This window comes from Sarcophilus harrisii, chromosome X (genome assembly GCF_902635505.1).
Source record: "Sarcophilus harrisii chromosome X, mSarHar1.11, whole genome shotgun sequence".
NCBI lineage: Eukaryota > Metazoa > Chordata > Mammalia > Dasyuromorphia > Dasyuridae > Sarcophilus > Sarcophilus harrisii.
Window position 1 is genome coordinate 62,882,738 of NC_045432.1, and position 23,369 is coordinate 62,906,106.

At 56.8% G+C, this 23,369-nt stretch overlaps 4 long non-coding RNA genes across 7 annotated transcripts; all 4 read left to right on the plus strand.

The window, feature by feature from the left end:
- The first annotated feature begins 556 nt into the window (after positions 1-556).
- LOC116420224 lies at positions 557-22,224 on the plus strand. 4 transcript variants are annotated; one of them, XR_004230512.1, is made up of 8 exons: positions 557-711; positions 1,037-1,201; positions 1,527-1,692; positions 2,017-2,183; positions 2,558-2,614; positions 17,551-17,715; positions 18,036-18,200; positions 21,975-22,224. It is a non-coding gene; the product is annotated as an uncharacterized LOC116420224 (long non-coding RNA). The 4 variants fall into 4 exon arrangements; XR_004230509.1 differs by having other exon boundaries at positions 18,090-18,200; positions 21,975-22,220; XR_004230511.1 differs by lacking the exon at positions 21,975-22,224 and adding an exon at positions 18,489-18,526 and having other exon boundaries at positions 18,090-18,200.
- LOC116420226 lies at positions 3,300-5,832 on the plus strand. Its single transcript, XR_004230514.1, has 6 exons — positions 3,300-3,457; positions 3,781-3,944; positions 4,317-4,373; positions 4,753-4,862; positions 5,259-5,350; positions 5,676-5,832. It is a non-coding gene; the product is annotated as an uncharacterized LOC116420226 (long non-coding RNA).
- Positions 6,026-8,207, plus strand: LOC116420227. Its single transcript, XR_004230515.1, has 3 exons — positions 6,026-6,491; positions 6,816-6,925; positions 7,249-8,207. It is a non-coding gene; the product is annotated as an uncharacterized LOC116420227 (long non-coding RNA).
- LOC116420225 lies at positions 20,285-21,230 on the plus strand. Its single transcript, XR_004230513.1, has 3 exons — positions 20,285-20,347; positions 20,701-20,757; positions 21,083-21,230. It is a non-coding gene; the product is annotated as an uncharacterized LOC116420225 (long non-coding RNA).
- Positions 22,225-23,369: the final 1,145 nt, after the last annotated feature.

Sequence of the window (23,369 nt, forward strand, 5' to 3'; positions counted from 1 at the left end):
GACCCCAGGGAAAATATGAGATTTTGATATTATGCCCTGCCTTGGTTGTCATGCCCATAGCTTTGCAAGGAGAGTTCAGGCCTCATTTCCGATCTTTCCTTTATTTATCGGCAACCCTTTGGCTGTGCCAGGGGTGCCGCCCACCTCCATTCCTCCGTGGATTCTCCTGTGGATTTCCAGAGCTGAAAGGACCCGTCCCTCCTGAGCGAGGAGAAAGACTTTAGCGTAAGCCGTCATTCTTTCTATTCCCCTCCTCTTCCCATGGTGTCTTCCTTCTGGAACCCTTTATGAACTAATGGGAATGAGCTAGATGCTGACCAAATTGGGGGAAAATCCCCCTACCCAGGCGATATTCCCAAGCCAGGGTACCCAACGGCCCGTCACTGAGGTGCGTGAGGAGTTCTTGCCAGGAAGGGCTGCGGTGTGCAGCCACGTGTCTGACTGGAAGTCAATCTGAGCGGCCGCCCCTTGAACGCTGACTGGGCCTCTTCCCCAGCAACCTTTGAGGTTTTGATATTTCCCCTCTCCTTGGTTCTCCTCCCCGTAGCTTTGGAAGGAGACGGCAGCCATCATTTGCTACCTTTCCTTTATCTGTCTCCACCATTTTGTTGTACCACGGGTGCCGCCCACCGCCCGTCCTCCGTGGATTGTCCTTGGGACCTCCGGAGCCGAAAGGACCCGGCCCTCCTGAACGAGGAGAAAGACTTTAGCGTAAGCCGTCATTCTTTGCATTCCCCTCCTCTTCCCCTTGGGACTTCCCTTGGGAACACCATTGAGAGCCCATTGGAAGGAAGTGATTCCTTCCCCCACAAGGGCAGAAATCCACAAGCCAGCGGGTGGTCCCAAGCCAGGGTACCCGACGGCCCGGCACTGAGGTGCGTGATGAGTTCCTGGCAGGAAAGGCTGCGGAGTGCAGCCACGTGTCTGACTGCATCCCAAGTCTGAGCGGCCGCCCCTTGTAGCCTCCCTGGGCCTCTTCCCCGGGCAACATGGGAGGTTTTGACATTTCGCCTCTCCTTGGTTCCCCTCCCCGTAGCTTTGCGAGGAGAGTCCAGCCGTCATTTGCCACCCTTCCTTTATTGGTCTGCACCCATTTCGTGGTACCCCGGGTGCCGCCCACCGCCATTCCTCCGTGGGATCTCCTTGGGCTTTCCGGAGCTGACAGGACCCGTCCCTCCTGAACGAGGAGAAAGGCCTTAGCGTAAGCCGTCATTCTTGTTATTGCCCTCCTCTTCCCATGGTGACTGCCTTCAGGAAAGCGTTAGCAACGCATGGGAATGAACTAGATTCTGACCAAAATGGGGGAAAGTCCCCAAACCCCCAGATGGTCCCAAGCCAGGGGACCTGGCGGGCTGGCACTGAGGTGCGTGATGAGTGCCTGGCAGGAAAGACTGCTCTATGCAACTATATGTCTGACTGCGCCACCAGTGTGAGCGGCCGCGCCCTGGACCCTGGCTGGGCCGTTGTCCCCGGGGAGCATGCCAGGTTTTTGACATTTGGCCTCTCCTTGGTTCTCCTCCCCGTAGCTTTGCAAGGAGAGTCCAGCCGTCATTTGCCACCTTTCCTTTTATTTGTCTGCACGCGTTTCGTTGTACCACGGGTGCCGCCCACCGCCATTCCCCCGTGGGTTGTCCTTGGGATTTCCGGAGCTGAAAGGACCCGTTGCTCCTGAACGAGGAGACAGACCTTAGCGTAAGCCGCCATTCTTTCTACTCCCCTCCTCTTCCCATGGTGACTTCCTTTTGGAACACCATTAAGAGGCAATGGGTATGGACTCAGTCCTAATGCAAACGGGCAAGAGTCCCCCAAGCCCCAGAAGTTCCCAATCCAGGGTACCTGGCGGCCTGGCACTGAGGTGCGTGATGAGTGCCTGGCAGGAAAGACTGCTCTATGCAACTATATGTCTGACTGCGCCACCAGTCTGAGCGGCCGCGCCTTGCACCCTGGCTGGGCCTTTTCCCCGGGCAACATGTGAGGTTTTGATATTTCGCCTCTCTTTGGTTCTCCTGCCCATAGCTTTGCAAGGAGACTCCAGCCATCATTTGCCACCTTTCACTTTATTTGCCTGCACCCATTTCCTTGTACCATGGGTGCCGCCCACCGCCATTCCTCCGTGGATTCTCCTTGGGCTTTCCGGAGCTGAAAGGACCCCGTCCCTCCTGAGCGAGGAGAAAGACCTTAGCGTAAGCCGTCATTCTTTTTATTGCCCTGCTCTTCCCATGGTGTCTTCCTTCCGGAACCCTTTATGAACTACTGGGAACGAACTAGATGCTGACCAAATTGGGGGAAATTCCCCAACTCAGCCAATGCTACTGAGCCCCAGGATACCCGGCGGCCTGGCACTGAGGTGCGTGATGAGTTCTTGGCAGGAAAGGCTGCGGTGTGCAGCCACGTGTCTGACTGCGCCAGACGTCTGAGCGGTCGCACCCTTGTACCCTGGCTGGGCCTTTTTCCCCGGCCACACCCCAGGGCGAGATTGCTCCCATCGCCTTGTCCCCAGCAGGATCCAAGGAGCATTCAGCCTTGCTCTCTTAACCTTGCCTTTTTTTTTCTGCAGCCAGTTGGTTGTGCAGCGCAGAGCCGGCCCTTCTGAAAAGAGCAGAATGTCTTCAGAGTAAGCCGTCAATCCCGCTATTCACGCTCCTCTACCCAGTGTGACTTCCTTTGGGACAATCATTAAGAACAAATGGGAATGCACTAATACCTAATCCAAAAGGGGAAAAATCCCCAACAACCAAGAGGGTCTAGAGCCAGGGTACATGGCGGCCTGGCACTGAGGTGCATGATGAGTTCTCTGGAGGAAAGGCTGTGGTGTGCTACCACGTGTCTGACTGACCAGAGATCTGAGGGGCCCGCATATAGTACCCTGGCCGGGTCTCAGCAGCCTGCCACATACCGGCTGGAGACATGTCTCCTCTCTTTGTTTCTCTTCCCCATAGCTTTCCCAAGGAGGGGTAGGCCATGCTTCAACATGCCTCACCTTTACCTGTCAGCAGCCAATTGGTTGTGCCCTGGGTGCTGCCCACCTCCATTCCTCTGTGGATTCTCCTTGGGATTTCCTGGGATGAAAGGAGCTGTCCTTCCTGAAAAGGAGAAAGACTTTTGAGTAAGCAGTCCTTCCTTTTATTCCCCTGCGCTTCCCCTTCGGGCTCCTCTTGGCCAAAGGATGGACGCCCAGTGGGACTGTCCTTATTTTTCACTCACAAAAGGGAAAAACCTCCCAACAAATCAGACGACCCCAAGCCAGGGTACAAGGTTTTGATATTTCCTCTCTTCCTTGGTTCTCCCCATAGCTTTGGAAAGAGATTTCCGGCATCATTTTCCACCTTTCCGTTATTTGTCTACAGCCAATTAGTTGGGCCATGGGTGTGGCGACGTCCGTTCCTCTGTGGAATCTCCTTGGGCTTTCCGGAGCTGACAGGACCCGTCCCTCCTGAACGAGGAGAAAGGCCTTAGCGTAAGCCGTCATTCTTGTTATTGCCCTCCTCTTCCCATGGTGACTGCCTTCAGGAAAGCGTTAGCAACGCATGGGAATGAACTAGATCCTGACCAAAATGGGGGAAAGTCCCCAAACCCCCAGATGGTCCCAAGCCAGGGTTCGTGGCGGCCTGGCACTGAGGTGCGTGATGAGTTCTTGCCAGGAAGGGCTGCGGTGTGCAGCCACGTGTCTGACTGGAAGTCAATCTGAGTGGCTGCCCCTTGAAACATGACTGGGCCTTTTTCCCTGGGCAACCTTTGAGGTTTTGATATTTCCCCTCTCCTTGGTTCTCCTCCCCGTAGCTTTGGAAGGAGACTTCATCCATCATTTGCTACCTTTCCTTTATCTGTCTCCCTCATTTCGTTGTACCACGGGTGCCGGCCACCGCCCTTCCTCCGTGGATTCTCCTTGGGACCCCCGGAGCTGAAAGGACCCGGCCCTCCTGAATGAGGAGAAAGACTTTAGCGTAAGCCGTCATTCTTTCTATTCCCCTCCTCTTCCCATGGAGTCTTCTTCCGGAACCCTTTATGAACTACTGGGAACGAGCTAGATGCTGACCAAATTGGGGGAAAATCCCAAACCCAGCTGATGTTCCCGAGCCCCAGGGTATCAGCGGCCTGGCACTGAGGTGCGTGATGAGTTCTTGGCAGGAAAGGCTGCACGGGGCAGCCACGTGTCTGACTGCGCCAGAAGTCTGAGCGGTCGCACCCTTGTACCCTGGCTGGGCCTTTTTCCCTGGCCATACCCCAGGGCGAGATTGCTCCCATCGCCTTTTCCCCAGCAGGATCCAAGGAGTATTCAGCCTTGCTCTCTTAACCTTGCCTTTTTTTGTCTGCAGCCAGTTGGTTGTGCAGTGCAGAGCCGGCCCTTCTGACAAGAGCAGAATGTCTTCAGAGTAAGCCATCAATCCCACTATTCCCGCTCCTCTACCCAGTGTGACTTCCTTTGGGACAATCATTAAGAACAAATGGGAATGCACTAATACCTAATCCAAAAGGGGAAAAATCCCCAACACCCAAGAGGGTCCCGAGGCAGGGTACGTGGCGGCCCGGCACTGAGGTACATCATGAGATATTGGCAGGAAAGGCTGCTGTGTGCAACACATGTCTGAGTGAAGCAGGATTCTGAGGGGCCAGCACTTTGTACCCTGCCCGGCCTTGGCCCCCGGGGAGCCTACTAGGTTTTGATATTTCCCCTCTCCTTGGTTCTCCTCCCCGTAGCTTTGGAAGGAGACTTCCGCCATCATTTGCCACCTTTCCGTTATTTGTCTACAGCCAATTAGTTGTGTCATGGGTGCGGCAATGTCTATTCCTCCATGGATTCTCCTTGGGTTTTCCTGAGCTGAAAGGACCCGTCCCTACTGAGGGAGGAGGAAGACCTTAGTGTAAGCCGTCAATCTTTCTACTCCCCTCCTCTTCCCATGGTGTCTTCCTTCCGGAACCCTTTATGAACTAATGACAATGATCTAGATGCTGACCAAAATGGGGGAAAATCCCTAACCCAGCCAATGTTCCCGAAGCCCCAGGGTACCCGGCGGCCCGGCACTGAGGTGCGTGATGAGTTCTTGGCAGGAAAGGCTGCGCTGGGCAGCCACGTGTCTGCTCCCCAAGTCTGAGCGGCCGCACCTTCTACCCTGGCGCGGCCTCTTCCCTGGGCAACACGTGAGGTTTTGATGTGTCCCCTCTCCTTGGTTCTCCTCCCCTTAGCTTTGCAAGGAGAGTCCAGCCGTCATTTTCCACCTTTCCTTTGATTTGTCTGCCCCCATTTCCTTGTACCACAGGTGCCGCCCACCGCCATTTCTCCATGGATTCTCCTTGATGTTTCCGGAGCTGAAAGGACACGTCCCTCCTGAACGAGGAGAAAGATTTTAGCGTAAGCCGTCATTCTTTCTATTCCCCTGCTCTTCCCATGGCGTCTTCCTTCCGGAACCCTTTATGAACTAATGGGAACGAGCTAGATGCTGACCAAAATTGGGGCAATTCCCCAACCCAGCCGATGTTCCCGAGCCCCAGGGTATGTGGCAGCCTGGCACTGAGGTGCGTGATGAGATCTTGGCAGGAAAGGTTGCGGGGGGCAACCACATGTCTGACGTCAACCCAAGTCTGAGCGGCTGCCCCTTGTACCCTCCCTGGGCCTTTTCCCCGGGCAACCTTTGAGGTTTTGATATTTCCCCTCTCCTTGGTTCTCCTCCCCGTAGCTTTCGAAGGAGATGTCAGCCATCATTTGCTACCTTTCTTTTACCTGTCTCCCACGATTTGTGGTACCACGGATGCTGCCCACCTCCATTCCTCCGTGGATTCTCCTTGGGATTTCCTGGGATGAAAGGAGCCATCCTTCCTGAAAAGGAGAAAGACTTTTGAGTAAGCATTCTTTCCTTTTATTCCCCTGCGCTTCCCCTTGGGGCTCCTCTTAGCCAAAGGATCGACACCAGATGGGACTGTCCTTATTTTTCACTCACAAAAGGGAAAAAACACTCAACACATCAGACGGCCCCGAGGCAGGGTACGAGGCGGCCCAGCACTGAGGTGCGTGATGAATTCTTGGCAGGAAAGGCTGCTGCGTGCAACACATGTCTGAGTGAAGCAGGATTCTGAGGGGCCAGCACTTTGTACCCTGGCCGGGCCTTTCCCCTGGCCATCCTCAAGAGCCCGTCTTCTCAACTTGCCTGGGGAATTATCCCCCTTGGCATTCCCTGGCCTCTCGGGTTCTTGTAGCGAGACCTCTGGGCCCCCCAAGCCTCGGCCCTCACAATCACAGACCTTTCCTGCTACCTCTAGCCTCCCCAGGAAGGTGTTGCAGCCCAAGCTCCAGCACCAGCATCCCAAGGAGCTAAAGGCGAGAAAAGCCTGGAGCTTCCCAAAATCCGGGCTCATCCCTTTTGAGGAGCGTTGGACTCTGGCTATCCTTAAATCCAGCGCCAGAAAACCCAAATGGCCCATCCTCCACGAACTGTCCATGGGATTTTCAACACTGAAAGGAGCCATCTCGTCTGACCATGGAGAAGGTCTTCAAAGTAAGCAGTCAATACCGTTGTTCACCCTAGTTTCTCATCCAAAAGCGGAAACATCGCCAACACACCAGATTGTCCCGAGCCAGGGTACGTGGCAGCCTTGCACTGAGGTGCGTGATGAGATCTTGGCAGGAAAGGCTGCTGCGTGCAACACATGTCTGACTGAATCAGGAATCTGAGGGGCAGGCACTTTTGTACCCTGGCTGGGCCTTGGCCCCCAGGGAGCCTACCAGGTTTTGATATTTCCCCTCCCCTTTGTTCTCCTTCCCATAGCTTTGGAAGGAGACTTCTGCCATCATTTGCCACCTTTCCTTTATTTGTGTACAGCCAATTAGTTGTGCGATGGGTGCGGCGACTTCCATTCCTCCGTGGATTCTCCATGGGACCTCTGCAGCTGAAAGGACCCGTCCATCCTGAAGAAGGAGAAAGACTTTAGCGTAAGCCGTAATTCTTTCTATTCCCCTCCACTTCCCATGGTGTCTTCCTTCCGGAACCCTTTATGAACAATCGAGAACGATCTAGATGCTGACCAAAATGGGGGAAAATCCCCTAACCCAGCCGATGTTCCCAAGCCAGGGGACCCGGCGGCCCGGCACTGAGGTGCGTGATGAGTTCTTGCCAGGAAGGGCTGCGGCGTGCAGCCACGTGTCTGACTGGAAGTCAATCTGAGCGGCCGCCCCTTGAACCCTGGCTGGGCCTCTTCCCCAGGCAACATATGAGCTTTTGATATTTCCCCTCTCCTTGCTTCTCCTCTCTGTAGCTTTGGAAGGAGAGGTCCGCCATCATTTGCTACCTTTCTTTACCTGTCTCCCCCATTTTGTGGTACCCCGGTTGCCGCCCACCGCCCTTCCTCCATGGATTGTCCTTGGGACCTCCGGAGCCAAAAGGACGCGGCCCTCCTGAACAAGGAGAAAGACTTTAGCGTAAGCCATCAATCTTTTCATTCCCCTCCTCTTCCGCTTGGGACTTCTCTTGGGGACACCATTGAGAGCTCATGGGAATGAAGTAATTCCTCCCCCCACAAGGGCACAAATCCGCAAGCCAGCAGATGGTCCCAAACCAGGGTACCCGACGGCCCGGCACTGAGGTGCGTGATGAGTTCTTGGCAGGAAAGGCTGCGTGTGCAACCACGTGTCTGACTGCATTGCAAGTCTGAGTGGCCGCCCCTTGTAGCCTCCCTGGGCCTCTTCCCCGGGCAAAATGTGAGGTTTTGATATTTTGCCTCTCCTTGGTTCCCCTCCCCATAACTTTGCATGGAGAGTCCAGCCGTCATTTGCCACACTTCCTTTATTTGTCTGCATCCATTTTGTTGTACCATGGGTGCCGCCCACCACCATTCCTCCGTGGATTCTCCTTGGGCTTTCCAGAGCTGAAAGGACCCGTCCCTCCTGAACGAGGAGAAAGGCCTTAGCGTAAGCCGTCATTCTTGTTATTCCCCTGCTCTTCCCATGGTGACTGCCTTCAGGAAAGTGTTACGAACGCATGGGAATGAACTAGATTCTGACCAAAATGGGGGAAAGTCCCCAAACCCCCAGATGGTCCTAAGGCAGGGGACCTGGCGGGCTGGCACTGAGGTGCATGATGAGTGCCTGGCAGGAAAGGCTGTGGAGTGCAGCCACGTGTCTGACTGTACGTCAGTCTGAGCGGCCGCCCCTTGAACCCTGGCTGGTCCTTTTCCCCGGGCAACATGTGAGGTTTTGATATTTCACCTCTCTTTGGTTCTCCAGCCCATAGTTTTGCAAGGAGACTCCAGCCATCATTTGCCACCTTTCACTTTATTAGCCTGCACCCATTTCCTTGTACCATGGGTGCCGCACACCGCCATTCCTCTGTGGATTCTCCTTGGGATTTCCGGAGCTGAAAGGACCCGTCCCTCCTGAATGAGTAGAAAGACTTTAGCGTAAGCCGTCAATCTTTCTATTCCCCTCCTCTTCCCATGGTGTCTTCTTTCCGGAACCCTTTATGAACTACTGGGAACGAACTAGATGTTGACCAATTTGGGGGAAAATCCCCAACCCAGCCGATGTTCCTGAGCCCCTGGGTACGCGGTGGACTGGCACTGAGGTGCGTGATGAGTTCTTGGCAGGAAAGGCTGTGCTTGGCAGCCACATGTCTGACTGCGCCAGAAGTCTGAGCGGTCGCACCCTTGTACCCTGGCTGGGCCTTTTTCCCGGCCATACCCCAGGGCGAGATTGCTCCCATCGCCTTGTCCCCAGCAGGATCTAAGGAGCATTCAGCCTTGCTCTCTTTAACCTTGCCTTTTTTTTCTGCACCAGTTGGTTTGCAGGAGAGCCGGCCCTTCTGAAAACAGAAAGTCTTCAGAGTGGCCCAATCCCCGCATTCACGCTCCTCTACCCAGTGTGGACTTTTGGGATAATTAAGAACAAATGGGAATGCACAATAAACCAAAAGGGGAAAAATCCCCAACAAACCAAGAGGGCGAGCCAGACATGGCCCGGCACTGAGGTGCAGATGAGTTCTCTGGGGAAAGGCTTGGGGTACCACGTGTCTGACTGACCAGAGATCTGGGGGCCCGTATGTACCCTGGCCGGGTCCAGCAGCCTGCCACAACCGGCTGGAGACATGTCTCCCCTTTTGTTTCTCTTCCCCCAAGCTTTCCCAAGGAGGGGGGCCAGCTTCAAATGCCCTCACCCCGCAAGCCAATTGGTTGTGCCCGCCCAGCCATTCCTCTGTGGATTCTCCTTGGGATTTTGGGAGGGAGTGTCCTTCCTGAAAAGGAGAAAGACATTTAAGAAGCATTCCTTCCTTTTTTCCCGTTTCCCCTTGGGGTTCCTTCCTTGGCCAAAGGAACACCGATGGACTGTCCTTATTTTTCACCAAAAGGGAAAACCCCAACACATCAGATGGCCCGGCCAGGGACAAGGCGGCCCGCACTGAGGGCCTGATGAATTTTTGGGGAAAGGCTGCTGTGCAACACATGTCTGAGTGAAGAGGATTCTGAGGGGCCGCACACCCTGGCCGGGCCTATCCACTGGCCATCCCCAAGAGCCGTCTTCAACTTGTAATTATCCCCTTGGCATTCCCTTGGCCCTTCGGGTTCTTTCGGACCCTGGGCCCCCGCCTCCCCTCAAATCACAGACCTTCCGCCTCTAGCCTCCCCAAGAAGGTGTTGCAGCCCAAGCTCCAGCACCAGCATCCCAAAGAGCTAAAGGCGAGAAAAGCCTGGAGCTTCCCAAAATCCGGGCTCATCCCTTTTGAGGAGCGTTGGACCCATCCAACCACGCCAGAAACCCAAATGGCCCATCCTCCAGTACGTCCATGGGATTTTCAACACTGAAAGGGAGCCATCCGTCTGACCATGGGAAGGTCTTAAAAGTAAGCAGTCAAACCGTTGTTCACCCCTAGTTTCTCATCCAAAAGCAGAAACATCGCCAACACACCAGATTGTCCCAAACCAGGGTACGTGGCAGCCTTGCACTGACGTGCGTGATGACATCTTGGCAGGAAAGGCTGCTGCGTGCAACACATGTCTGATTGAATCAGGAATCTGAGTGGTCAGCACTTTTGTACCCTGGCTGGGCCTTGCCCCCCGGGGAGCCTACCAGGTTTTGATATTTCCCCTCTCCTTGATTTTCCTTCCCGTAGCTTTGCAAGGAGACTTCCGCCATCATTTGCCACCTTTCCGTTATTTGTCTACAGCCAATTACTTGTGCCATGGGTGCGGCGAATTCTATTCCTCCGTGGATTGTCCTTGGGACCTCTGGAGCTGAAAGGACCCGTCGCTCCTGAGCAAGGAGACAGACCTTAGCATAAGCCGTCACTCTTTGGATTCCTCTCCTCTTCATATGGTGACTGCCTTCAGGAAAGCGTTACGAACGCAGGGGAATGAATTAGATTCTGACCAAAACAGAGGAAAGTCCCCAAACCCCCAGATGGCCCCAAGCCATGGTACCTGGCGGCCTGGCATTCTGGTGAGTGATGAGTTCCTGGCAGGAAAAACTGGTCTATGCAACTATATGTCTGACTGCGCCAAGAGTCTGAGAGGCCGCACCTTGCACCCTGGCTGGGCCTTTGTGCCCGGGGAGCATTCCAGGTTTTGATCTTTCACCCCGCCTTGGTTCTCATGGCCATATCTTTGGAAGGAGACTTCCGCCTTGGGATTACCGGAGCTGAAAGGACCTGTCCCTCCTGAACCTGGAGAAAGACCTTAGCGTAAGCAGTCATTCTCGTTATTTACCCTCCTCTTCCCATGGGGACTTCCTTTTGGAACACCCTTAAGAGCCAATGGGTGTGACCTAATTCCTAATGCAAAAGGGGAAAAATCCCCAAACCCCCAGATGGTCCCAAGCCAGGGTACCTGGTGGCCTGGCACTGAGGTGCGTGATGAGTTCCTGGCAGGAAAGGCTGCAGAGTGCAGCCACGTGTCTCACTGTACGGCAGTCTGAGCAGCCGCCCCTTGAACCCTGGCTGGGCCTTTTCCCCGGGCAACATGTGAGGGTTTGATATTTCACCTCTCTTTGGTTCTCCTGCCCATAGCTTTGCAAAGAGACTCCAGCCATCATTTGCCAACTTTCACTTTATTTGCTTGCACCCATTTCCTTGTACCATGGGTGCTGCCCAGCGCCATTCCTCCGTGGATTCTCCTTGGGCTTTCCGGCGCTGAAAGGACCCCGTCCCTCCTGAGCGAGGAGAAAGACCTTAGCGTAAGCCGTCATTCTTTTTATTGCCCTGCTCTTCCCATGGTGTCTTCATTCCGGAACCATTTATGAACTACTGGGAACAAACTAGATGCTTACCAAATTGGGGGAAAGTCCCCAACCCAGCTGATGTTCCCGAGCCCCAGGGTACCAAGCGGCCTGGCACTGAGGTGCGTGATGAATTCTTGGCAGGAACGGCTGCAGTGTACAGCCACGTGTCTGACTGCACCAGACTTCTGAGTGGTCGTACCCTTGTACCCTGGCTGGGCTTTTTGCCCGGGCAGCCTATGAGGTTTTGATATTTCCCCTCTCCTTGCTTCTCCTCCCCGTAGCATGGCAAGGAAGCCCCCGCCATTATTTGCCACCTTTCCTTTATTTGTCTACGCCCAATTGGTTGTGCCAGGGGTGCTGCCCACCGCCATTCCTCTGTGGATTCTCCTTGGGATTTTCGGAGCTGAAAGGACCCGTCCATCCTGAACGAGGAGAAAGACTTTAGCGTAAGCAGTCATTCTTTCTATGCCCCTCCTCTTCCCATGGCGTCTTCCTTCCGGAACCCTTTATGAACTAATGGGAACGAGCTAGATGCTGACCAAATTGGGGGAAAATCCCCAAACCCAGCCGATGTTCCCAAGCCAGGGGACCCGGCGGCCCGGCACTGAGGTGCGTGAAGAGTTCTTGGCAGGAAAGGCTGCGGTGTGCAACCACGTGTCTGACTGCATCCCAAGTCTGAGCGGCCGCCCCTTGTAGCCTCCCTGGGGCTCTTCCCCGGGCAACATGTGAGGTTTTGACATTTTGCCTCTCCTTGGTTCCCCTCCCCTTAGCTTTGCTAGGAGAGTCCAGCCGTCATTTGCCACCCTTCCTTTATTTATCTGCACCCATTTCGTGGTACCCCGGGTGCCGCCCACTCCCATTCCTCCGTGGAATCTCCTTGGTCTTTCCGGAGCTGAAAGGACCTTTCTCTCCTGAGTGAGGGGGAAGACCTTAGCGTAAGACGCCATTCTTTCTCTTCCCCTCCTCTTCCTATGGTGACTTCCTTTTGGAACACCATTAAGAGGCAATGGGTATGAACTCAATCCTAATGCAAACAGGGAAGTGTCCCACAACCCCCAGAAGTTCCCAATCCAGGGTACCTGGCGGCCGGGGACTGAGGTGCGTGATGAGTGCCTGGCACGAAAGCCTGCTGCGTGCAACACATGTCTGACTGAATCAGGAATGTGAGGGGCAAGCACTTTTGTAGCCTGGCGGGGCCTTTATCCCCGGGGGAGCATACCAGGTTTTTGACATTTCGCCTCCCCTTGGCTCCTCTCCCCGCAGCTTTGCAAGGAGGGTTCAGGCCTCATTTCCCGTCTTTCCTTTCTTTGTCGGCAGCCCTTTGGCTGGACCACGGGTGCCGCCCACCGCCATTCCTCCGTGGATTCTCCTTGGGCTTTCCGGAGCGGAAAGCACCCCGTCCCTCCTGAGCGAGGAGAAAGACCTTAGCGTAAGCAGCCTCCATTTCCCCTTCCCAGGGGACTTCCCACCCTGGCCGGGGTGACCCACCCTAAGCAAAGGGGAAAAACCCCAAACCCCCAGATGGTCCCGCCAGGGACCTGGGGCCTGGCACTGAGTTGGTGATGGCCTGGCAGGGGCTGGGGGGCCATGTGTCTGACTGCACGTCAGTCTGAGCGGCCGCCCCTTGAACCCTGGCTGGGCCTTTTCCCCGGCCAACATGTGAGGTTTTGATATTTCACCTCTCTTTGGTTCTCCTGCCCATAGCTTTGCAAGGAGACTCCAGCCATCATTTGCCACCTTTCCTTTTATTTGTCTGCATTGTTTTTAAGGGTGGCCCCACCCATTCCCCCTGTTGTCCTTGGGGTTTGGAGTGAAAGGACCCGTTGTCCTGAACGAGGAGTCAGACCTTAGCGTAAGCCGCCATTCTTTCTACTCCCCTCCTCTTCCCATGGTGACTTCCTTTTGGAACACCATTAAGAGGCAATGGGTATGGACTCAGTCCTAATGCAAACGGGGAAGAGTCCCCCAACCCCCAGAAGTTCCCAATCCAGCGTACCTGGCGGCCTGGCACTGAGGTGCGTGATGAGTGCCTGGCAGGAAAGACTGCTCTATGCAACTAAGTCTGACTGGGCCACGCGAGCGGCCGGCCTGCACCCTGGCTGGGCCTTTGTACCCGGGGAGCATCCCAGGTTTTGATCTTTCGCCCCCCCCCCTTGGTTCTCATGGCCATATCTTTGCAAGGAGACTTCTGCCTTGGGAATACCGGAGCTGAAAGGACCTGTCCCTCCTGAACCTGGAGAAAGACCTTAGCGTAAGCCGTCATTCTTTTTATTGCCCTGCTCTTCCCATGGTGTCTTCCTTCCGGAACCCTCTATGAAGTACTGGGAACGAACTAGATGCTGACCAAATTGGGGGAAAGTCCCCAACCCAGCCGGTGTTCCCGAGCCCCTGGGTACCCGGCGGCCTGGCACTGAGGTGCGTGATGAGTTCTTGGCAGGAAAGGCTGCGGTGTGCAGCCAACGGTTGACGCGCCCAGACGCCGAGCGGCGCACCCTTGTACCCGGTGGGCCTTTTTCCCCGGCCACACCCCAGGGCGAGAGCCCCATCGCCTTGTCCCCAGGATCCAAGGAGATTCAGCCTTGCCTCTTAACCTTGCCTTTTTGTCCGCAGCCGTTGGTTGTGGGAGAGCCGGGCCCTTCTGAAAAGAGGAATGTCTTCAGGAAGGCAATCCCGCTATTCAGGCTCCCTCTACCCAGTGTGACTTCCTTGGGGACAATCATTAAGAACAAATGGGAATGCACTAATACCTAGTCCAAAAGGGGAAAAATCCCCAACACCTAAGAGGGTCCCGAGCCAGGGTACGTGGCGGCCTGGCACTGAGGTGCGTGATGAGATCTTGGCAGGAAAGGTTGCGGGGGGCAACCACGTGTCTGACGCAACCGTTTTGGAGGGCCGCCCCTTGTACCCCCCCTGGGCCTTTCCCGGGCAACCATGAGGTTTTATTTTCCCTCTCCTCCCCGTAGCTTGGCAAGGAGGCCCCCCGTTTTTGCCACCTTTCCTTTATTTGTCTGGCCCATGTTTTAGGGTGGCCCACCTCCATTCCTCCGTGGATTCTCCTTGGTCTTTCCGGAGCTGAAAGGACCCGTCCCTCCTGAGTGAGGGGGAAGACCTTAGCGTAAGCCGCCATTCTTTCTATTCCCCTCCTCTTCCCATGGTGACTTCCTTTTGGAACACCATTAAGAGGCAGTGGGTATGAACTCAGTCCTAATGCAAACGGGGAAGGGTCCCCCAAGCCCCAGAAGTTCCCAATCCAGGGTACCTGGCGGCTTCCTGAGGTGGATGTGCCTGGCAGGAAAGGCTGCCGCGTGCAACACATGGCTGACTGAATCAGGAATCTGAGGGGCCAGCACTTTTGTACCCTGGCTGGGCCTTTGTCCCCGGGGGAGCACACCAGGTTTTTGACATTTCGCCTCCCCTTGGCTCCTCTCCCCGCAGCTTTGCAAGGAGGGTTCAGGCCTCATTTCCGGTCTTTCCTTTCTTTGTCGGCAGCCCTTTGGCTGGACCACGGGTGCCGCCCACCGCCATTCCTCCGTGGATTCTCCTTGGGACCTCCGGAGCTGAAAGGACCCGTGCATCCTGAACGAGGAGAAAGATTTTAGCGTAAGCCGTCATTCTTTCATTCCCTCCTCTTCCCATGGCGTCTTCCTTCCGGAACCCTTTATGAACTAATGGGAACGGGTGATGTGACCGAAAAAATCCCCGCCAGGGGACCTGGCCCCGGCACTGGGTGAGTTCTGAGGAAGGGCCGCCGGGGGCAGCCACGTCTGACTGAAGTCAACGAGCGGGCCGCCCCTTGAACCCTGGCGGGCCCTTCCCCGGGCAACCTATGGCTTTGCTTTTCCCCTCCTTGTTTCCTCCCCAGCTTTGGAAGGGGAGGTCCGCCATCATTTGCTACCGCCTTTCCTGTCTCCCATTTCCGGGTACCCCGGCCACCACCCGCCCTTCCTCCGTGGATTGTCCTTGGGACCTCCGGAGCCGAAAGGACCCGGCCCTCCTGAACAGGGGGAAAGGACTTTAGGTGCCGTCATTTTTGACCCTCCCTTCCCCTTTGTGACTTCCCCAAACCATTGAGGCCCTGGGAATGAAGATCCCCCCAAAGGGAAACGCAAGCCAGCGGGGGTCCCAAGCCCCGGGTACCCGACGGGCCCGCACTGAGGGGTGAGAGTTCTTAGGAAAGGCTGCGGAGTGCAGCCACGTGTCTGACTGCATCCCAAGTCGAGCGGTTTAGCCTCCCTGGGCCTTTCCCCGGGCAACATGGGGGTTTTAATTTCGCCTCCCCTGGTTCCCTCCCCGTAGCTTTGGGAGGAGAGTCCGCCGCATTTGCCACCCTTCCTTTTTGGTCTGCACCCATTTCGTGGGGCCCCCGGGTGCCCCCAAACGCCATTCCCTCCGTGGGATCTCCTTGGGTTTCCGGGTGAAGGGACCCTCCCTCCAACGAGGAGAAAGGCCTGCGTAAGCGCCGAAGGTGTTAAAGGTTAAACGCATGGGAAAACGGATTCTGACCGGGGGAAAGTCCCAAACCCCAGATGGTCCCGCCAGGGACCTCGGGCTGGCATGAGGTGGGATGAGTGCCTGGCAGGAAAGACTGCTCTATGCAACTATATGTCTGACTGCGCCACCAGTGTGAGCGGCCGCCCCCTGGCCCTTGGCTGGGCGGTCCCCGGGAGCATGCCAGGTTTTTGACATTTGGCCCTCCCTTGGTTCTCCTCCCCGAGCTTTGCAAGGAGAGTCCAGCCGTATTTGCCATTTCCTTTTATTTGTCTGCCGCCGGTTTAAGGTGCCGCCCCAACGCCATTCCCCGGGTTGTCCTTGGGATTTCCCGAGCTGAAAGGACCCGTTGTCCCGAACAGGGGAACAGACCTTAGCTAAGCCGCCATTTTTCTACCCCTCTTCCCATGGTGACTTCCCTTTTGGAACACCATTAAGAGGCAATGGGTTGGACTCAGTCCTAATGCAAACGGGAAGAGTCCCCGCCCCAAAGTTCCCAATCCAGGGTACCTGGCGGCCTGGCACTGAGGTGCGGAAGTGCCTGGCAGAAAACGCTCATGCAACATATGTCTGACTGGCCACCGCCCGAGCGGCCGCGCCTTGCACCCTGGCTGGGCCTTTGTCCCCGGGGAGCATCCCAGGTTTTGATCTTTCCCCCCCCCTTGGTTCCCCGGCCATTCTTTGCAAAGACTTCCGCCTTGGGATTACCGGAGCTGAAAGGACCGTCCCTCCTGAACCTGAGAAAGACCCCAAAGCAGTCATTTCTTATTTACCCTCCCTCTTTGGGGACTTCCTTTGGAACACCCCAGAGCCAATGGGTGTGACCCCAATCAAAAAGGGGAAAAATCCCCAAACCCCCAGATGGTCCCAAGCCGGACCCCGGCCGGCACCCGAGTTGCGGGATGAGTTCCTCAAGAAAAGGGGTGCAGCCACGTCTGACTGCACGGGCCGCCCCTTGAACCTGGGGGTTTCCCCAAATGGGTTTGATATTTGCCTTTCCCTTTGGTTTCCTGCCCATATTTGCAAAGACCCGCCATCATTTGCCACCTTTCCGTTATTTGCCTGCACCCATTTCCCTTACCATGGGCCCACCGCCATTCCTCCGTGGATTCTCCTTGGGCTTTCCGGAGCGGAAAGCACCCCGTCCCTCCTGAGCGAGGAGAAAGACCTTAGCGGCCCAATTCTTTTATTGCCCTGTTTTCCCATGGTGCTCCTTCCGGAACCCTCTATGAAGTACTGGGAACGAACTAGATGCTGACCAAATTGGGGGAAAGTCCCCAACCCAGCCGGTGTTCCCGAGCCCCTGGGTACCCGGCGGCCTACGAGGTGCGGATGAGTTCTGGAGGAAGGGGGGTGGAACGTGTCTGACTGCGCCAGACGCCGAGCCGGGTCGCACCCTTGTACCCCCGGCTGGGCCCCCCGCCCACCCCAGGGCAACCCCACGCCTTGTCCCCAGCAGGACCAAGGAGCATTCAGCCTTGCTCTCTTAACCTTGCCTTTTTGTCCGCAGCCAGTTGGTTGGCAGGCAGAGCCGGCCCTTCTGAAAAGAGCGAATGTCTTCAGAGTAAGCCAATCCCGCTATTCAGGCCCTCTACCCAGGTGACTTCCTTTGGGGAAACAAAGAACAAATGGGAATGCACTTACCTAGTCCGGGGAAAAAATCCCCAACACCAAGAGGGTCCGGCCAGGGAGGGCGGCCTACCGAGGGGTGATGAGATCTTGGCAGGAAAGGTTGCGGGGGGCAACCACGTGTCTGACGTCAACCCAGTTCTGAGCGGCCGCCCCTTGTACCCTCCCTGGGCCTTTTCCCCGGGCAACCTATGAGGTTTTGATATTTCCCCTCTCCTTGCTTCTCCTCCCCGTAGCTTGGCAAGGAGGCCCCCGCCGTTATTTGCCACCTTTCCTTTATTTGTCTGCGCCCAATTGGTTGTGCCAGGGGTGCCGCCCACCTCCATTCCTCCGTGGATTCTCCTTGGTCTTTCCGGAGCTGAAAGGACCCGTCCCTCCTGAGTGAGGGGGAAGACCTTAGCGTAAGCCGCCATTCTTTCTATTCCCTCCCTTCCCATGGGACTTTTTTGGAACAACCATTAAGAGGGGGGTAGAACTCAGTCCTAATGCAAACGGGGAAGGGTCCCCCAAGCCCCAGAAGTTCCCAATCCAGGGTACCTGGCGGGCTGTCACTGAGGTGCGTGATGTGTGCCTGGCAGGAAAGGCTGCCGCGTGCAACACATGGCTGACTGAATCAGGAATCTGAGGGGCCAGCACTTTTGTACCCTGGCTGGGCCTTTGTCCCCGGGGGAGCACACCAGGTTTTTGACATTTCGCCTCCCCTTGGCTCCTCTCCCCGCAGCTTTGCAAGGAGGGTTCAGGCCTCATTTCCGGTCTTTCCTTTCTTTGTCGGCAGCCCTTTGGCTGGACCACGGGTGCCGCCCACCGCCATTCCTCCGTGGATTCTCCTTGGGACCTCCGGAGCTGAAAGGACCCGTGCATCCTGAACGAGGAGAAAGATTTTAGCGTAAGCCGTCATTCTTTCTATTCCCCTCCTCTTCCCATGGCGTCTTCCTTCCGGAACCCTTTATGAACTAATGGGAACGGGCTAGATGCTGACCGAATTGGGGGAAAATCCCCCAAGCCAGGGGACCCGGCGGCCCGGCACTGAGGTGCGTGATGAGTTCTTGCCAGGAAGGGCTGCCGGCGTGCAGCCACGTGTCTGACTGGAAGTCAATCTGAGCGGCCGCCCCTTGAACCCTGGCCGGGCCTCTTCCCCCCGAGCGCTTTTCCCCTCCTTGCTTTCCCTCCCCAGCTTTGGAAGGGAGGTCCGCCATCATTTGCTACCGTTCCACCGTCTCCCCATTTTGGACCCCGGTTGCCGCCCACCGCCCTCCGTGGATTTCCACCTCCCGAGCCGGGACCCGGCCCTCCTAACGAGGGAGGATTTAGCGAAGCCGGGCCATTCTTTTGCATTCCCCTCCCTTCCCTTGTGACTTCCCCTGGGGAACACCATTGAGAGCCCATGGGTTTGGGCACCCTTTCCCCCACAAGGGGAAACCCAAGCGCGGGGGTCCCAAGCCCCAGGGTACCCGGGCCCGGCACTGAGGTGTGATGGTTCTTGAAAGGCTGGGAGGCAGCCACGGTCTGACTGCATCCCAAGTCTGAGCGGCCGCCCCTTGTAGCCTCCCTGGGCCTCTTCCCCGGGCAACATGGGAGGTTTTGCATTTTGCCTCCTTGGTTCCCCCCCGTAGCTTTGCAAAGAGTCCAGCCCAAACCCCCTTTATTGGTCTGCACCCATTTCGGGGCCTCCGGTGGCCCCACCGCCATTCCTCCGTAATTCCTTGGGCTTTCCGATGGGACCGTCCCTCCTGAACGAGGGGAGAAAGGCCTTAGCGAAGCCGCCTTTTTTGCCCCCCTTCCCATGGTGACTGCCTTAGGAAAGCGTTAGCAACGCATGGAATGAATGATTCTGACCAAAATGGGGAAAGTCCCCAAACCCCAGAGGGCCCAAGCCAGGGCTCGGGGCTGGCATGAGGTGCGTGATGAGTGCCTGGCAGGAAAGACTGCTCCACAACAGTCTGACTGCGCCACCAGGTGAGCGGGCCGGCCCTGACCCTGGGGGCTGTCCCGGGGAGATGCCAGGTTTTGACATTTGGCCTCTCCTTGCTCCTCCCCAGTTTTGAAGGAGAGTCCAGCCGTCATTTGCCACCTTCCTTTATTTGTCTGCAGTTGGTACCACGGGGCCGCCCACCGCCATTCCCCGGGGTCCCCGGGATTTCCAGCTGAAAGGACCCGTTCCCGAACAGGAGACAGACCTTAGGTAAGGTCTTTTCTACCCCTCCCTTCCCATTGACTTTTTTGGCACCCATTGAGGCAATGGGTATGACTCAGTCCCAGAAACGGGCAAGAGTCCCCCAAGCCCCAGAAGTTCCCAATCCAGGGTACCTGGCGGCCTGGCACTGAGGTGCGTGATGAGTGCCTGGCAGGAAAGACTGCTCTATGCAACTATATGTCTGACTGCGCCACAAGTCTGAGCGGCCGCGCCTTGCACCCTGGCTGGGCCTTTGTCCCCGGGGAGCATCCCAGGTTTTGATCTTTCGCCCCCCCCTTGGTTCTCATGGCCATATCTTTGCAAGGAGACTTCCGCCTTGGGATTACCGGAGCTGAAAGGACCTGTCCCTCCTGAACCTGGAGAAAGACCTTAGCGTAAGCAGTCATTCTCGTTATTTACCCTCCTCTTCCCATGGGGACTTCCTTTTGGAACACCCTTAAGAGCCAATGGGTGTGACCTAATTCCTAATGCAAAAGGGGAAAAATCCCCAAACCCCCAGATGGTCCCAAGCCAGGGTACCCGGCGGCCTGGCACTGAGTTGCGTGATGAGTTCCTGCAGGGGCCGGAGTGCAGCCACGGCCCGACTGCCGTCGTCTGAGCGGCGCCCTTAACCCTTTTGGGCCTTTTCCCCGGGCAACATGTGAGGTTTTGATATTTCGCCTCTCTTTGGTTCTCCTGCCCATAGCTTTGCAAGGAGACTCCAGCCATCATTTGCCACCTTTCACGTTATTTGCCTGCACCCCCTTACCAGGGCCGCCCACCGCCCCTCCTGGATTCTCCTTGGGCTTTCCGGAGCGGAAAGGACCCCGTCCCTCCTGAGCGAGGAGAAAGACCTTAGCGTAAGCCGTCATTCTTTTTATTGCCCTGCTCTTCCCATGGTGTCTTCCTTCCGGAACCCTCTTTGAAGTACTGGGAACGAACTAGATGCTGACCAAATTGGGGGAAAGTCCCCAACCCGCGGGTTCCGAGCCCCGGGACCCCGGCGGCCTGGGCACGAGGTGGGATGAGTTCTGGCGGAAAGGCTGTGTGGCCAACGTGTCTGACTGCGCCAGACGCCGAGCGGGTGCACTTTGACCCTGGCTGGGCCTTTTTCCCCGCCCACCCCAGGGCGGATTGTTCCCCATCGCCTTGTCCCCAGGATCCAAGGAGCATTCAGCCTTGCTCTCTTAACCTTGCCTTTTTTTGTCCGCAGCCAGTTGGTTGTGCAGCGCAGAGCCGGCCCTTCTGAAAAGAGCAGAATGTCTTCAGAGTAAGCCGTCAATCCCGCTATTCAGGCTCCTCTACCCAGTGTGACTTCCTTGGGGACAATCATTAAGAACAAATGGGAATGCACTAATACCTAGTCCAAAAGGGGAAAAATCCCCAACACCTAAGAGGGTCCCGAGCCAGGGTACGTGGCGGCCTGGCACTGAGGTGCGTGATGAGATCTTGGCAGGAAAGGTTGCGGGGGGCAACCACGTGTCTGACGTCAACCCAGTTCTGAGCGGCCGCCCCTTGTACCCTCCCTGGGCCTTTTCCCCGGGCAACCTATGAGGTTTTGATATTTCCCCTCTCCTTGCTTCTCCTCCCCGTAGCTTGGCAAGGAGGCCCCCGCCGTTATTTGCCACCTTTCCTTTATTTGTCTGCGCCCAATTGGTTGTGCCAGGGGTGCCGCCCACCTCCATTCCTCCGTGGATTCTCCTTGGTCTTTCCGGAGCTGAAAGGACCCGTCCCTCCTGAGTGAGGGGGGACCAGCGGCCGCCTTCTTTTCTATTCCTCCTCTTCCCATGGTGACTTCCTTTTGGAACACCATTAAGAGGCAGTGGGTATGAACTCAGTCCTAATGCAAACGGGGAAGGGTCCCCCAAGCCCCAGAAGTTCCCAATCCAGGGTACCTGGCGGGCTGTCACTGAGGTGCGTGATGTGTGCCTGGCAGGAAAGGCTGCCGCGTGCAACACATGGCTGACTGAATCAGGAATCTGAGGGGCCAGCACTTTTGTACCCTGGCTGGGCCTTTGTCCCCGGAGCCACCAGGTTTTGGAATTTCGCCTCCCCTTGGCCCCTCTCCCGCAGTTTGCAAGGAGGGCTCAGGCCCATTTCGGTCTTTCGTCGGCAGCCCTTTCTACCAGGTGCCGCCCACCGCCATTCCTCCGTGGATTCTCCTTTGGGACCCCGAGCGAAAGGACCCCGATCCTGAACGAGGGAGAAAGATTTTTGGTAAGGTCATTCTTTCTATTCCCCCTCTTCCCGGCGCTTCCTTCCGGAACCCTTTTTGCTTGGGAACGGGCGATGTGACCGAATTAAAACCCCGCCAGGGGACCCGGCGGCCCGGCACTGAGGTGCGTGATGAGCCCCGGGGGCGCCGGGGGCAGCCACGGTCTGACTGGAAGTCAATCTGAGGGCGCCCCTTGAACCCTGGCCGGGCCTCTTCCCCGGGCAACCTATGAGCTTTGCTTTTTCCCCTCCCTTGCTTCTCCCTCCCCGTAGCTTTGGAAGGAGAGGTCCGCCATCATTTGCTACCGTTCCTTTACCTGTCTCCCCCATTTCGTGGTACCCCGGTTGCCGCCCACCGCCCTTCCTCCGTGGATTGTCCTTGGGACCTCCGGAGCCGAAAGGACCCGGCCCTCCTGAACGAGGAGAAAGACTTTAGCGTAAGCCGTCATTCTTTGCATTCCCCTCCTCTTCCCCTTGTGACTTCCCCTGGGAACACCATTGAGAGCCCATGGGAATGAAGTAATTCCTCCCCCACAAGGGCAGAAATCCGCAAGCCAGCGGGTGGTCCCAAGCCCCAGGGTACCCGACGGCCCGGCACTGAGGTGCGTGATGAGTTCTTGGCAGGAAAGGCGGGAGTGGCCACGTTCGACTGATCCCGTCTGAGCGGGCCCCTGTAGCCTCCTGGGCCTCTTCCCCGGGCAACATGGGGGTTTTGAATTTCGCCCTCCTTGGTTCCCCTCCCCGTATTTGCAGGAGAGTCCAGCCGCCTTCCACCCTTCCTTTATTGGCTGCACCATTTCGGGTACCCCCGGGGCCGCCCACCGCCATTCCCTCCCCGGGATCTCCTTGGGCTTTCCGGTGAAGGACCCGTCCCCTCCGAAGAGGGAGGCCCAGCGTAAGCCGTATTCTTTTATTCCCTCCCTTCCCTGGTTTCCTTTGGAAAGAAATGAAAGACCCGTCACCAAAAGGGGGAAAATCCCCAACCCAATTTTCCCAAGGGGCCCCCGGAATTGCAGAAAGTTCGAGGGGCCCGGGGAAACCCCACGGGTTTGGGGGCCCGCCCTTTCCCCTGGGGGTCTTCCCCCAAATTTGGGGCCCCCCTGGGTTTTCTTGGAGCCGTTCCCCCTTTCCCTTTCTTTCCGGCCCCCTTTTTGCCGGGCCCCCGGCCCTTTAAAAGGGGACCTCCCCAGTCCCCCAAAAGGGAAAAAGGGGACCCCTTTTTCCCTCCCCCTTGGGCTCGGGACCGGAGGGTCCAAAAGGGGGAACCTCCCCCCCCCCCGGGACTTTTTTAAACCCCTTTTTCCCCCGGTGGGGAACCCAAAAGGGCAAACCCCGCTCCCAGGGTCCCGGGGCCCCCCGGGTGCCTCCCCGGGGGCCTCCCCAAAAATTGATTTAATTTTCCCCTTTCCCCCCCCTTGGGACCCCCGGGCCCCGGGCAAAATTTTTTTGGGGAAAATTTTGGCCCTGGCCCCCCAAACCCCAATCCCCGGGACCCTTTTCTTTCCAACTTCCCTTTCTCGCAGGGAAAACTTAGGGCCCCCCCCTCCCTCCCGGTTTTTTCCCCTTCCCGGGGCCCCCCAAGGGAAGGAGACGCCTTTTGAAATTCCCCCCCCTTTTGGCCAGGGGAAAGGGGACCCGGGGGGGGACCCGGGTTTGGGGGGGCCTAGG